The 15886-nt window shown below is 47.2% G+C and overlaps 1 protein-coding gene across 2 annotated transcripts in view; it reads right to left on the reverse strand.

Moving 5' to 3' along the window:
* Window positions 1–14503, reverse strand: part of SETBP1 (SET binding protein 1) — a 356432-nt gene extending 341929 nt beyond the window's left edge. For both annotated transcript variants that reach the window (XM_090285576.1, XM_090285575.1), the window contains exon 1: window positions 14430–14503. The gene's annotated coding sequence lies outside the window, so the exon portion shown is untranslated. The remainder of the gene's footprint in view (window positions 1–14429) is intronic.
* Between the last annotated feature and the right edge of the window lie 1383 nt (window positions 14504–15886).

Genomic DNA, 15886 nt, shown 5'->3' on the forward strand with positions numbered 1-15886 from the left:
GACCCTGGCTGACTATCTATTCTTCAGGTCAAAACCTTTTTTCTCAAAACTCTGTGGAATGTCTTCTGGCATTTGAAGTAATAGAAGAGAAAAGGAAGACCAGCCTGGTTTTGTTTCCTTTGTAGGCAACGTGTTTTAACTTTATCCTTGAAGACATTTTTCATTATTGTAGAATTTTATTAATGGCAAAGTGAGTGCCGAGTGGATCTTGCTCCTTTTATTTTTCCTGGAATGCAGACTTTTTGGATCTGTAGATGCAGGTTCTTTCTATTTCAGGAATGTTCCCATCAATTATTCTTTGCATTATTTCTTCTATTCAATGGCTCTCACTTCTTTCCTAATGTGTCTTATACTCTTGGTTTAGAACTCTCAGCACTGTTCTCCATTTCTCTAATTCTCTCTCTCACTGTGTTTATTTCTGTATTTTTAATCCACCCTAATTTAAACTCCATAATATCAATTTAATTCTATTTCACTCCTCCCTTCGCCTTAATTGACTATGAATTTTTAATTCTGCTATTGTACAATTTGTATCCTTGTGATTTTCCTTTACTTGATTCACCTTCCTTACAGCTGATTCTGATGCCTTTGCCTCTCAGAACGCTCCCTCCTTATTACTTTATGTTCCTGTTCCGCTAGGGTTGTGCTTCTTCCTGGTGCAGATGCCTGGCAGCTTGTAGTAAATAATTATCCCGATACTATTCCTCTTAATGGATTTTGAGTGCCCCCCATCCTGCTTGGGGTCTCATTTCAGATTGTTTCTCTTTACTAGTGCTCTAGTGCAGACAGAGTCACAGGGTAGTCTTGGTCTACCGGAAAAGCTGGTCTCCACTTGATTCTGTCTTCTCTCCATCTTGAAGCTAGTCAAATCCTCCTCTCAGAGCGGTTGCTGTTATCAGGGATCCAATCACCCCAGTTCCCGGTGAACAGTGCCAGTGGTGTGCTGAAGCCAGACGCAGGAGCTCCCAAGAGCCTACCAAGTGAGTCTCTTCTCAACGCCACATTTAGGGGCATCAAGTTGGTAGCTTGAAAACTGTCCATGGTAAGAATGTTCACATCACAGGAATCACCACACTTAAATCAGGGCTTTTAAAAAGTCTGGAAAGTAGGGTGTTGTGCATTTACCAGGATGCCACGAACAGTGAACATCTATCTACCATTGTTTTGCTAGACTAAGAGGGGACTCTTCTAACCTATTCTTCAAACTCTAAAAGGCTGAAACCCACAATATGCGCTGTTACAAAGACTCTTTAGGTCTGTGTCTCAGAACTTTATTCCAGGAAATTTCTCTGCTCAGCAGTCAATGCCCCTCTTCCACTTCTCTCAAATCTCTCTCCTCCGGTCTTGCCCTTTGTTTTCTGAGAGCTGTAGACTTTGAGAATGCATGTAATAATGTTAGAGGAGAGATCATCTTTAGTTGTTTTATTAACGTTGCCTATGCAGTAAACCTGATGACTACCTGTTTTTCTGGTTGACAAAAATGTTAAGTTTCTGACCCTAGGGGGCAAAAGGTATAAAAGGATGGAGTGTGAGCCTATCTGACTACAGATAGGGAAGCGATTATATTTCCAATCTAGGCTCAATGGTTTACAGTTAGGAGAATATTGTCTCAGCATCTAGCAATAGATTGTCTGACTCTGGCTTTGGAGGTGATTGAGCATTCACCTTTCTGTATGTCTTCTAAGGTATTTCAGTGGGGATTCAGAAGTGGCTTTACCAACTTGGGGTACTTTGCATGTACCTGGAATCTTCTTGCTGTTCCTTGAGTTAATGCTTCTTCATTATTCACACACAGGTCAAATCACACTTCCCTGAGCTTCACAATGCAGATTAGGACTCCCAGCTTTGTGCCCTTATTGCATAGAATTTTCTTCCCTAGCACTATATTCTCTAATGAATGTATGTGCCACTCCTGGTTTCAACTCTGCCTACCCCACCTGAAGGTAAGCCCTTGGAGGGCAGAAGCTGTGTCTATTTGGTTCACCCCAGATCCCCCACAGCCTGACACAATCCCTGATCCGGGGAGCAACACTCAAAATTATTCACTGAGTGAATGTTGAATGAGCAGCTGTGTCAAAGGTCAGCCAGGTGCCATTTGACTCAGGTTCCCATGACTCTGAATGATGGTCTCTAAAATCTGCCCTGCTACAGAAACACCCAGAGTAAATGCTCCATAAACACTGATAAATCGATCAGGTGACCCAACCCTAACCCAGCTCTCAATCAGCAAGGGCAAAAGCAGCTGCGCACCACAGTTCTCTGACCCTGCAAGCACACCAATGGTCTACAGCAAAGAACGAAGCTCAGATTCGGTGACATTTTTATACTACACACCTTGGGTGGTACCTTCCGAATCACAGTTCACCTCCTCCAAGTTGTGACCCGTGAGTATTGCACCCACCACATTCCCTAGCAGCTTCTCCTGAGCTGCGGCTCCCCCAAACCCCACTGATTTGTGCCACTCCATGAATCCTTGCTACTTCGTCTGGCTGGCCTGCCCTTTCTCCGTTCTCCATTTGGTTACCTCTAAGTCATCCTTCAAGAACAGTGTCAAGTTTCACCTCCTTCATGCATACTGGCTGGACCTTCCTTTTCTATTCCTTTCCCCTGTGTGCATACATGCGTGTGGACACACACACGCCCCCTTCACACTCATACTCACAGATAGTCTTGTTCAAACTTCCCTGGCATTCTGCTATCAAAGTGTTTGGCAAGCTGTATTGAAATGTTCCATTTACTTATTTATCCCTCCCACCACCAGGACTTCCATGAAGGAAAGGGCTGGGTTTCACAAGTCTCTACCACAGGTCAAAGCAAAATGAACACAAGTAGTAAGCGTCTGACAGAAAGTGTCCAAGCCATGCTTCTCCTTGAAAAGGATGGAAGTAGCACTGATTTGATGTCACAGGTTTAGATTACTTAGCTTTTCTTTTCTGCTTGGTAATTGTATTCTTGGAAAATATACTTAAACTGTTCAAGTTTCATCTGGAAATTGGGTGAAAACCCTACCTCAGGGTTGTTTTGAAAAGTAATTTAGATTAAATAAGTTATTTATAGGATCACTTTACTGCATCTTCAAAACTTGGGGAAAATTTGATTTACTCCCATATTTGTATCACCCACACAAGCATTTAGCTAAATGATGCCTTCTCTTCATAGGTCCCAAGTGAAGCCCGGGGGACAAACTTCTCCATTTCCCTCAATAATGGGGAGCATATACAAGCAGTTTAAGATGTACCTGCTAACTTCAAGTATTTTGATATTGTTTGAGAATTGTTTTCTTCTTCTTCCCAGTTTGTTTCATAGAGGAAATAAGACTGAATTCAGTCTCAAAATCCAGATTCAATTCCCTGCTTTGCCATTTGGCACAGGGTGGCCTCAGGCAAGTTCCTTTTCATCCCTGGGTCTCTTCGTCTTCATTTGTGGAACAAGGGTTGTGATGCTGTGAATTCTATGGCTCCCCCCAGCTCTGACATTCTCTGGTGCTGAGTTTTACCTCCTCAACGGAACTCCCTCAAAGAAAGGGTTGGCACCTTACAGTTCTTTCTTGATTTTACTGGTTCTGCCGCTGAGCATAACAGAAAACTGAGAATCAATCCCAATGCTCAGGGAGCTCCACAATAGGGAGAGAAACGGAATCAAGCTTCTGAAGCCTGAGGCTGGGCACACAACAGTTCCAGCACTAGCTGCAAAAATAGTGCCTCCTCTGGGAACCAATAACACAACACGACTGAATGAGCCTTGGCTCTTGGGCCCTTGGGGAAGCCTCTCTAAAGCACTGGTTGGGCCAATCCTCAAGTCTATAAGTCTGAGCTCTCACTTTGGCAAATTACCTGTGGTCTTCCCTTCTCCATGCAGTTAAGGAAAGCACACAGCTGCAGTGAGAGAGGGGGTTAAACACAACCGATGGCCTTTAGGGGCATCAACAGTCTAATCGGGACAACAACCCTGTGATGCAGAGACCTGTCTTCATTCACAGCTGTGGAAATGATGGTCTACGGAGGTTAACAGTTTGCTCATGGGCACACATTCCACAATCAAATCCAAAGCCTGCCCTTTGACTTGTACACCATGATGTCTCTAAAACACGAAGTGATGCCAGCTTTCAACCAAACACTCTTAGCTGTTTCCTCAGAAGTGAGCTCCAAAACAAGTTTGCCATTGACTTGCCATAAACCCCCTGGGCATCAACTTTCTTATATGTCCTCCTAGTGTCTTCATGGAATCTTACAAGGAAAAAGTAAATAATATATGCAGAAGAGCACCTAAATAGGTTAAATATCATAAGGAAGACCTGTAAGAAGTAGCGGTGATCATAATATGTCCTGTGCAAGCAGAGTGGAGAGATCCACAAGGTAAAGACAAGGATTCTAACTTTGAACAGGCATCTAGTATACCACAAGGCATTTTAGTTCATTATTTCATCTAACTCTGAGATGTACTCATTTTACAGGCAAGAAAACTGAAGTTGAGAAACTTATTGAAACGACAGCAGTAGTTCTCTCTGATTCCAAATGTCATTCGTTTTCCTTTGAACCACAATGCCATCAGTCTTTAAACACGCAGAATTAGTAGCCACTTACACTCTGGTCTCCCACCATGCCATTAGTAAAATGGGGATGAAAATGACAGACTTCCCTAAGGCAATGGGACTAAACTGAAAATCAAACAGATGATAAATTCCAGTCTTTCTTTCTAGGCCCTTCTAATTCTGACTCCATGCTTTGCTCGGTCTTAATTCAAATTCCTCAACTTCTCAACCATTTGATTCAGCAACTGCTTTGTTTGTTGTCAATTGAACATAAAGTGTAATCTGACACAAGTCTGTGCTTCTGCCACAAGAGATGCTAGGCATACCAGAGAGCTAAACAAATATTAGCTCCATTTCCCTTCCTGTATATTTCTTATTCAGCACCTTGAACTATCATTTCAATATTGCATCTACTGAAATTTGTACATCTTTCTCCCATTATACCTTAAACTCCTGGAAATGAGTATCATACAGCTCTTTTGTTCCTCAGAGGGGTAGATTCTCACTCATTCCAAATGTTTAGATGTATTTTAGGGTTTTGTTCTAAAGAAAGCTCTTTGGAATGCCAGACTGGAGAGCTGGTGGCCGACAAGGGCAGGGATGGGTGGGACAGACAGTCAGATGTCAGGGTTCTCTCAGGGGTGATGGGTGTGGAGGTTCTCTGACTAGAGCAGCCTTGTGCTCCCCTCACTCTGAAGGCTCCAGCTACGGCTCCCATTCTGGCTGAGGGGTGATGTAGCTTTGGCTCGTTCCTCAGAGGGCCCCATCCCGTCTGTCCCACTGCCTGATGCTCCACAGAGCCCTGGTCTCTGGGAAGTGGCCTCCAGGAAGTGGTCTTTCTGCCTACGCGTTCTCAAGATGAATATCTCCCTGGCTGCTCTACCCAAGACAGTTCCATTATTCGAGACTCGGCCCAGGTCCCACCTACCCTTTGAAGCATTTCTGATCCTAACTGCTGGAGATGCTGGCCTTCTCTGGGCTCTCAGAGGAGTTCAGTTACTTAGCCCTAGATGACTGTCCACTGCCATTCCGCCCCTGGTTTCCATGAGTTCTTACTGTCTCTTCCACTATACTGAGAACAGAGAAAAGCTTCTCCCCATCTCTTGGGAGTCCCAACAATACCAAGCGTGGTCTGGTCATACACATGTTGAAATGTCAACGAGCAAGCAAAGTTTGCTGAATCAGAGGACTGAAGAGTTGATGAGTTTGAACTAAAACTGTGCACAGCTAGACTGGGTCCAATATCGAGGATCATGGGGTTTGTCCTACACACTGTGAACAGAAGACCTCAGACCACCAAGATCCCTGCTCTGGGTGGCCGGCCCCTCAGTGTCACCCAGCTGGACCTTCATCATCAGGGCTGCCCGACTCCTCCTGCCAGGTGCAGCATTCCTTTCTTGTCACAATTCCAAATTCACATTCAAACTTCGTCCCACCTGTGCTCCTGTGTGAAAGCTACTCTACCACCAAGAATGTCCCCTTGTTCTAATTCCTTCATTAAACCCAAATTACACCCTCCTCAAAGCTTTCCTGGACTGCACCCTAGCCCTGATCACACACACACCATAATTGCACTTAGTTCAGGCTCCTACTTTGGCTGCAGGCTGATGCCTTCCATCTGAGCATGTCTCTCTGGAGGCACGATCCACTCTCCAAAGGCAAAAGCTTCATCTCACACCAGACCTTTCCCACCCAACAGTGCCAGGAACAATGGTTCACACAAGCTGTAATGCTGAGACTTTAATAAATATGTGAGGATCAAAAAACCGACTGTTTTTGAGCTCTGGAGTACAAAATAATGAGTGGAAAGCAGGCCCACGGGGCTTTCACATCAAATCATCCTTTTTAGCCACCATTATTAATCAATACTTTTTAAAAAATCAAAGCTCTCATTGTTCAAATAACAATAGGTCACAGACACAGCCACCAACAACTGCAAGGGGACTTGCCACCCAGATTTCATTATTTTGCTACAAGCATGACAGTGCCAGGGCTTCTGATGCGAGTGCTGAGGCTGCTCCGCTGTATTCATCAAATGCAGCATCTCCCTTCTCCACATCTTTCCAGCTCCAAGTTCAAACCCCAAACAGCTTCTTCCCACTGACAGAACTGCTCATCTCTGGCAGAGGGAAGGAATAATGGAGACATTGCTTTTCACTCAGTTAGAATAGTAGTGTCGCGTGCCTATTTTTTCTCTATCCCAAGTCCTAAGGTAAAAGTAACTGCGGCATCTCAGTAGCTTGCAGAATGTCCTTCTTCCTCAATAGCCAACCAGTGTGCTTCCGAGTCAGACCTCCAGCTGAATTTTCTCAGGGCCTCAGGTCAAAGCCCAGCTTTCCTGATCCCACCTCAACCCAAAGCACAGAGGCCTCTCTCTGGCATTGGACAAACCATGGGTCACTCCCTTTGACCTCAAAACGCATACATACCAACTCACTAGTAGTTACTGAACAGAGTCCATGGCAGGGCAGGTTCTGCTGTGGGAACTGGGAAGACACCTGAGGATCACCCAGCCTCCTACATCCATGAGGTCCCCCAAGTAACTAGCAGAGACTCCAGATGCCTACTGGGCACAGGAAGCAGTAGGAAAGGCAAGAAAGAGAATATATTCTAGATCGTCCAGAAGCTCTCTTTGCCTCCTTCATCTCCCTTGTCTAGACCATTTCAACAAAGAGGGCCAGTTTTCAAGAAAGATGTAGAGAAGCAATCTTTTTCTTCCTTCCACATTATTCACCAACCCTCCTCTTCCTTCCCTGTGCTCCAAGCCTGGCTCTCTCAGTTCTAACCGAACAGCTTCTCCTGATCCTGTTTCCCCTTCTGTGACCTAGTTCTCCAGAGTAAACACTTAGCAAAGTGCACTAATCCTCAGGGGCACTGCTCTAGAAGGGCGTTGGGCCACCATTAAGTAGAATTGCAGAATTTCATAGTAATCCAAATTCTTACATTTTAACGTGGCTCAAGCGAAGGAGTGAAAAGGCAGTGTATGTAATTGGCCCAACATTATATGCTAAGAAGTGGCCAGCACAGCCTGCAGCCTGCCTTTCAGGAGCCTTTCCCTGGACCTCTCCCCTCTGGGTGCATTTCTCTGCTCAGCCTTTCTGCCCACTATGGCCAGGCTCACTCTGTCACCAAGAAGCGGGGAAGTACTTGGACTGAAGGAACAGAGAAGACTGCGTGGTTGAGTGCCAAAATGAGTGTGGAGGACAAAAAAATGCAATGGGAGTTTTCAGAAAAAGTCAAGAGCCCTATGTGCTATTGTGACCATGAGACTCTAGTAGGCACTTAATAAATATTTGATGATTCAGTGAATGAGTGAATCAGTGCCTGATAGAATGTACATGTGGTAAAACATCATTAACTTTTAGGCTCTGAGGGAGAAACTAAGAGTGGGCGATGGCCCCTGAAAGATAGACAAAAATATAAAAAGCCATTAACGTAAGTGGTTATTGTTCACTTTGTCTAGGAGGTCCTCAATGTGTTGCTTCACAGTGCAGAGCTTTAGCACACCTTAAACAGCGTTCACTTTTAATGCTCTATCTTTAGATAAAGTCTGTGATTCATTCATGCAGCAGGCATCATTCCCTAGCAGGGGCAGGGCTTCGTGGGGCAAACTTGGCTCCTTTCTTCAAGGACGCACAAAGCTGGGGAGGGAGTGACAACAGAGAAGCAGCAGGCGCAGGTTGCCAGGCAAGTGCCTTAGACCTGAAGTGCTCTGGAGACCTGGGTGAGGAGCTGGGGGAGAGCTGGTATGATGTCCTAAGAGGAAGACATTCTGGCAAGAGGGACCAATCAGGACACCTTCTGCAAAGGAAGTGGTGACACAGAGCGAGCTGAGGGGTGGAGATGGACACGTGCAGAGTGTCCCAGGTCACCAAGGAAATCAGTCTGATGGGAGCAGAGGCCACATGTGTTGTGTAAACTGGGGTTCACTCGAGAACACTGCCAGGTGCCTGGGGCAGGCTGCTGAGTGGGGTGAGCCAGGACTCATGGGAAAGAGAAAGAGGAGTGACCTAGCAGAGTCAGGGAACAAATGAACTGTGAAGCCCTTCCCCAATCCTAGAGAAATCACTGGGTTTGCTAGGATACTTGCTATCAATTTGTTTCTTTACAGAGGCTAAAAATTCTGTCCTGAATGTCTCTGCTCAGCCACTGTAAGCCCATGATGGACAGACACCCTTCTCCACTCCTCCTTCTTCTTTGCCTCTTCTCCCTCTGTGTCTCTCTGTTTTTTTCCCTTTTCTCTTCTCATCCTAACTCAAAGAGCATTTCCTGAGCAGCAACACATCCTTGAGTCCAAAGTGGATACTGTCTGAGACTTTGAATCTCAGATATGTACAGCATAGTAAGTATCCCAAAATTCAACTGATTTTTTTTTTTTTTCATGAGTCAATTCAAGAGCAGAAAACAACTATTCCCTGAATGTCTCAGAACCCAAGGGGCCCCTGTGGGCATAGCTGGTCATACCAAGGGATTATTAATCTCTGCGCTATGGTGACAAGGATCTCAGGACCAGTTTCCAGGAGGCAGCATGGAAATCCTCTCAGAGTTCTATTACAGAAATTAGCTGGAATTATCTAATCCTCACAACCCCTGTGAAGTCGACAGGGTAAGCATCTTTATCCCTATTTTGCTGATTAGGTTACTGAGGCTCAAAGTGGTTAAATAACTTGGTGGGGGTCATTTAACTGGGAAGTAGGGGGGACAGGATCCAAAGCAGATTTCTCATTTCAGGTGTGATAGTCTTCACTTTTTTTTTTTTTTTTTTAACATAGTTGCCTGGTCCCAGTTCAGTCACCAACTTGTGTCACTTACGCAAGTCAGTGTATCAAGTGCCTCAACTGGATGAGGATTAAATACATATCTGGCCTTGTCCCCTAGGAGAATCAAGGGTAAAATAGGATATGAAGATATTTTTGAAAAGGGCAAAGTGCCATGCATATGAAAGGGAATATTTTTGAGGAAAAAAAAATAAGTTGGGTTAGGGAAACATTTTCCCAAGCTGGCAAAGTTCTGAAACTCTTCTCTGCTCACCATTCATTCCCAATCCCTCCCCAGCACATGGAAAAGCAGAAGAAGCCTCTGCATGCCTGGGGGGTCTCAGCTGGCTTTACCTGTAAGTATTTCATATGGGTCTGCTGATCAGAATCCATCATCAGCCCCTGGGGAGGTATGGTTTCTTCCTCCCAAGTGATCCTGTGGACTTGACACCTGCTTATCTTCTTCATTTTTTTAAAAATATTTTTTAACCCTCATCCAAGGATATGTTTATTGATTTTAGAGAGAGATGAAGAGAGGGAGAGAGAGGAAGGGAGAGGGGGAAGAGACAGAGAGAGAGAGTGAGAGAAACATTGATCAGCTGCCTCCAGCACATGCATGCTCATACAGGGGATCAAACCTGTAACCTAGGTATGTGTCCTGACCAGGGATCAAACCCACAACTTTCCAGTATAAGAGATGAAGCCCCAGCCAGCTGAGCCATTCAGCCAGGGCTCACCTTTTCCATTTGACCTTGGCATCATTTGCTCTGAACTGGACAGGAAGTCAGGAAGTCAACTGTGGGTTGCTAAGCCCGAAGACATTTTAAAAAAATAATGTTTCCTCAACCTTAGAGGGCACCTCAACCTTAGAAGGAGGAAAATCAACTCTGAAAGGGAAGTTGATTCAACCTGAACCTTTAAAACTTTCTGATGAGAACTATAAGGGCGACTAACTTGAACTCAATCATCTAACTAAGGTTACCAATTCCCTGAAAATTTGATATTGCCCCAACTTGGTGTGCCTAAGGAGGCATCAGAATCCAACAGAAGGCTAAGTGAACAGGGAAGTGAAAACTCAGAACTAAACAAGAATAGAGGATGGCACTTTCCCCGCATTCATGAAGTATACTCTGTGGGCATCTTGGTGTTTAGTTTTCTGCACCAACCAAGCGTTCGGCTGCCTGAAGTGTCTGCAAGGTCATGAAGAGTTTGCGAAATGGCAGGTCACCTTTAGAAGTACCTCCAGAAGAGGCCCAAACCTATGGCAATGTGTATGCTGATAGTGTTTCTTACCTAATCCTGGCCCAAAACATTTTGGGAAGCTTATCTGGTTTATATGCCACTGTATAGGAATGGAATTCAATTGTTTTGTTCCCTTCTTCACAGGAACCCAAGGACCAAACACTGACCTGTGGCAAGGACTCTTATGAGGCCTCCTGTTTTCCAGGCGTCTCCCCAAGACAGGAGCAGCCTCTTGAACACCCACCCCACCCCACCAGAACTGTCCCACATAGTAGAGCCCTGAGCAAACTCAATGACATCATACCATTTTTTCAGGCACTGCAACTCCTGACAATGCTAATATGTTAATAAAGATTTACCCCATTCTTCTGGCAGGAGCAGAACTGAAGCAACTTGAAAGGCCATCAGCAAAAAATTATTTATTTCCCATTCCTGAGCAGCAGAGAAAACAAGGTTTCATTGGCTGGGTCTGCCTTCAATAGCTTTCTGGTTTCAATTAAAACTTCAAGTCTCCAAGGGAAAAACTGGCATTCTGGGAGGCTGAGGCCCAGGCAAGTTTCAGGGTCTCCTCAGGAACACAGAAGGGATGTCCCATCCCTGTAGCTATTTCTCATCTTCCTCCTCTTGCATGGGATAAAGAAGCTTCAGAGTGAGACTGAAGCACAACTAAAAATAATGATGGGCTGAAAGAACTCTCCTCTTCTGCGGGTGCATTTTTGTGCCAGACAAGTATTGATTTGGCCCCTAATGGAACTGAAAGTCAAGATAAAGGCAGAAACAGAATCAGGAATCCAGGGGCAAGTGTCTGCCTAATTCATTTCTTCTTCAGCAAACTCCTGCCTCCTGCCTCTCCTCACTGATCATTGTCAACTAAATTCTGCAAAGATTCCACATACTATTTTCTCTTTCCCTCCAACTATCTTTTAGGTCAGATGATTTACAAAGGAGCTTGCCACAACTAATACAAGTACAGGACCAGAAGCTTTCACAGCACCAAGGGCTCCTTGGTTCACCCAGGGATACTCCAGGCTTCCCGTGTGAAGTCCAGAACTGAGTGTGCCAACAGTGCCTTCCTATGTAACATTCTGATGTTAACATACAAAAGATCGGATTACACCATCACTTGTCTAGCCCATTCATGAACATATAAGGCAGTTGATATTTTTCTCCCAAGCTAGAAGTGGCCCCTTCCTAACCCACATTGCTGCTTCTCAGCCACTCTGCCTTATGTTCACTACAAGCCTTCCCCTCCCCCACTTCCAGTTTGTTTATTCCAGTGACACATCTATTTTCCCTGCTAACAGAGACAAGTCTGCTTCCCTCCGCTGGCTGCCGACTGCATTCGCTCACCACCTCCTCCCCCCAGCCCAGCTCAGGTTACTATAGTGGCAAGCAGCTCTCACAGTCCAGCTCTAACACCAATTCAACTTCCCAAGACTAAGACATTTTTTTTTATTAATGGGGGAGGGGAGGTGGTGTGCAAAACAGCACTTTCAGAGTACCTGATCTTCATAATGTCTCAGCCTATACTCTTTGAAATTCGCAAATACTCTGTGTTCAGTCACTTCTGATCCGTCTGAATGTGCTTCTCTTCTAGCAGGGAACTCGATTAAGGACAGAGGAAGAAAACAGCATCTTAGGCTTAGTTTGAAAACTGGGACTCCCAGGTCAGAGCAAAAAAGGTCCTGCCTCCCTTAAGGAGTCCTGGGATGGTGGAAGCCACAGAAAGCAGGAAAAGGGGGAGACAGTGACCTGGGATTATAAACTGGCTGCATTTTAAAGTGCTACAAACTTTCTCCTCCCTTACACGCCTCCTGGCCAGTTAGCCCCGCCTCCCCATCAGGGCCAGACAACACCTAACTGGGGTGTGCAAAGGAAACTCTCTCAGACCATTCAGGTCTGGCCCCAGTGGTAAAGATGTGGCTTTCACAGAACACCACCCTTCCTCTCCAAGTCCCCCTGTTGGACCCCACCTCTAAACACACACACACACACACACTCACACACACGGGTTTGCAGATGAAGATGAATTCAGATGCACAAATCCAATTTACCAGTGTGAACTAAAGGAGGGTAAGAGATGGGGCTGAAGTGCCAGATAGTTTTGGTGACAGCTAGTTTATGAAGTTGTTTTTTGTTTGTTTGTTTTTTTTGTACAAATCTACAGGAAAAACAGAAAGCAGTAAAGTAAGAGAGTGAAAAAATCATGTAAGAGAAAAACAAGTAATACTATATATATATCCTTAAAGACCATGGACTCCAACCAAACTTCAGGGGAAGGTGTGGATTGAGGGTGGGGGGCAGGGGGCTAGGAAGGAAAAGTAGCGGTTATAGAATTCCAGAATAAATTGCGCTTTGGGGGGAGAGCTTCTGCAGGGGTAAAGAGACATACAAATTGGCCTTTTAGCATTAGACGTCAACCATGAGATTTTCAAGACAGTTTATTTGAAGCGGAAACAAATCGGAAATCCTTCCTTCAACAGTCCTTTTAGACCAACATACACACCCTCAGATCCCACACAGACAACACAACACATGAAGAATAAACGCAGCATTAGGGGCAGTAAGACACTCCCACCCTGCACTTCCAGGACCTCTAGCCTCATCTCCTACTTCCAACTGCACAACTTTCTGATTTCCAAATAAAATATTTCCAGTTGGATCCGATTTCAGAATTGTTGTAATCATAATCGATGTGGGTCAGGGGAGAAGGGGTGTTTGTAGTGTGTGGGGAGGGGAATGGAAGACAGCATTTCGGCACTTATTATTATTTTTTTTTTAGAACCAGCATGCTCTACCGATCAGAAATTGCTATTACCCAACAATGCTTCCATCACAAACAGACACCAAAAACAGCATCACCGTTATCACCATCTTGCTATAGATCTGCCCAGTCCAGTATACCTGACTTTGTCTCTGAGGAACTTCTCAAACAGTATTTTAGTCAAAGAGATAATGACTCGAAAGACAAAAACAATAAATCGATACTGAAGGGCTCCCTTTCCGGAGTGATTTCCCACTGGAAACCACCGAACAGGGGGAAGCCTGCCCTTAATTCCCAAGCCCACGTCTCCTCTAGAAATACACACAATGCGTGCTTTCAAAAAAAAAAAAAAAAAACATTCGTCTGCTTTTAAGGGAATTCTTGTCTTTTAAAGAGTCCCAAAACCAAAGAGCACGAGAAAGATACTCGGATCCATTGATTAAGATTTTAAGAGAAAGACTTAACACAGAACCACAACACAAGCACACACCAACCTTCGCCGGCTGGACCACTTCGTCCCTGTTCTTCTTTCTATTAACGACACGTTAGATTCTGATACATCCCCCACCCCCCCGCAAAAAAAAATCCAACTAGGTTACAATGTAGCTCTCTAGCTCCACTTAACCTGCAAGTTACAAAGAGAGAGAGAGAGAGAGGGAAAAAAATCCTGCCGCCTTCCCACCCCTTTTCCTATCCCCTCCCCCTCCGAGTCCACTCCAACACCAAACCCGCCAGCCCTGGCAGCCGGCGGCAGGACCGAGGGAGGGTGCAAAAGGCGGGGGGTTGGGGAGAATCAGATTAGGCGAAACTCAATAAGCTCCCAGCCCTGCAGCCTGAACCATCGCCACCACCAACGGGCCACTCCAAATGAGCCAGCATCGCTGCTCACCCGCGAGCGGGCCGGAATCGCACTCATCCTCGGCAGTCTCGCCGGGACCGGCATCCCGCCCCCTCAGCCCCGTCTCCCCCTTCCCGCCCCGTGCAAAGTCAAAGCCCCGGTGAGGCGATGTTAACTTTTGCATGCAGGGCGCACACACATACACACACACAGCCCGGGCCCCGGGCGTGCGGGGCCCGTGGCGCGGTGGGAGGGTGGGTGCCGGGCTCCCGGGCCAAGGTCGCCGCGCGTGCTCACCCATGTCCCGGCGGCTCCGGCTCCGATGGCCCCGGCGCTCGCTCAGATCCCTGCTCCAGTCGCTCGCCCGAGCCCCCAAAGGTGCTGCTGCGGTAACTCCATGGCGATGAGCATCTGTCAAACAGCGAGCCGCAGGCGTGCAGCCTTCGCTCGAGGGACGCGGGGCCCCCGGGCGCGCGGAGGCGGCGGCGGGCGCCCCGGCCGGCCCCGCGCTTCCCGCCCCGCGCGGCCGCCTCCGCCGCGCCACCGATTTATGGAGAGAGATATCAAGGGGGAAAATGGCGTCTCCGGAGCCCGAGGAGTCCTGGAGTAATCACATTCACACACACACACACACACACACACGCCCGCACGCACACACACTCGCACACACTTGCACACGGGCGCGCGGCGAGTCGGCTAATTTTAGCAGAAACCAAAAAAAAAAAAATTATATATAGATATATCTATATATATCTGTATTCCCGTCTCTCCGATCAATGCTATTTTTTTTTTTTTTCCTTTTCTTCAAAGGCTGGATTGGAGCTTTAAAAAATGTTGCCGGGTTTGGGCTCGCAGGAGGCGGTGCGCGTAGGGCGAGGGAGCTTTTGCTGAGCTGTGCAGTTCGGTCCGCGGTGCCGAGCGGCCCTGCCGCCCGCTCACTGGCCCGCCCGCTGTCGCTAGTGCTGCCTCCGCTGCCGCTCCATGGCCGCGCCTGCCCCGCGCCCCCGCCGCGTCCCTTCGCCGCCTGCCCGCGTCCCCGGCGAGCGCTGGAGTGGGGTCGGGCCCGTGTGCCTGCCTCCCGCGCCCTCTCCCGAGTCCGGGAGTCCTACTGAAAGGAAGGGGGAGGGCGAGGGCGGGGGAGGGGGGAGGAACGGAGCGGCCGCGCGGCTGAGCCCAGCGGGGACCGCCACCCCGCGATCTGCCTCGGAGGAGGCGCGGGAGCCCACACTGCTTGCCCAACGGGCCGTGGGCCGCTTTCTGGGCTGGAGCCCCGGGAGGCGTAGCCAGTAACAAGCGACCTCTCCCTCACCCTCCCTCTTTCAGTGAATTTCGCTTAATTTCGATCAATTGGAGGGAGTGGGGCTCTTGCCGCGAGAGGAAGAAAACAGTTCGTGGAGGCCGCTCGGGGACCCCTCGCTGCCCCTCGAGCCCCTCCCGCTCCCCAGCGCCCTCGCGGCCCAGTGGCTCCTGCGCTCCAGAGTCAGCCCCGGAGACTGGGCGGCCGCGGGGACAGCCGCGGGCTGGGCGCCGGTTCCTGGGCTCAACACTGCCACTATCTGACACAACAGGAGCAGTGTTGGGGGGAGCTGTGCGCCCAGGCGAGAGATGTGATAGGCTCTGGAAACTGGGTGCATTTTTTTAACCTGGTAATTACATTTCACGTTCAGGGGGTTATTTTTTGTTAAGTGACATGTATGCATTCAGATACTTATGTGCATTTTCTCGTTATTCACAAAAATTGGATACTCGATGAG

Source organism: Furipterus horrens, unplaced genomic scaffold, assembly GCF_987537825.1.
Source record: "Furipterus horrens unplaced genomic scaffold, mFurHor1.1.pri manual_scaffold_8, whole genome shotgun sequence".
Lineage (NCBI taxonomy): Eukaryota > Metazoa > Chordata > Mammalia > Chiroptera > Furipteridae > Furipterus > Furipterus horrens.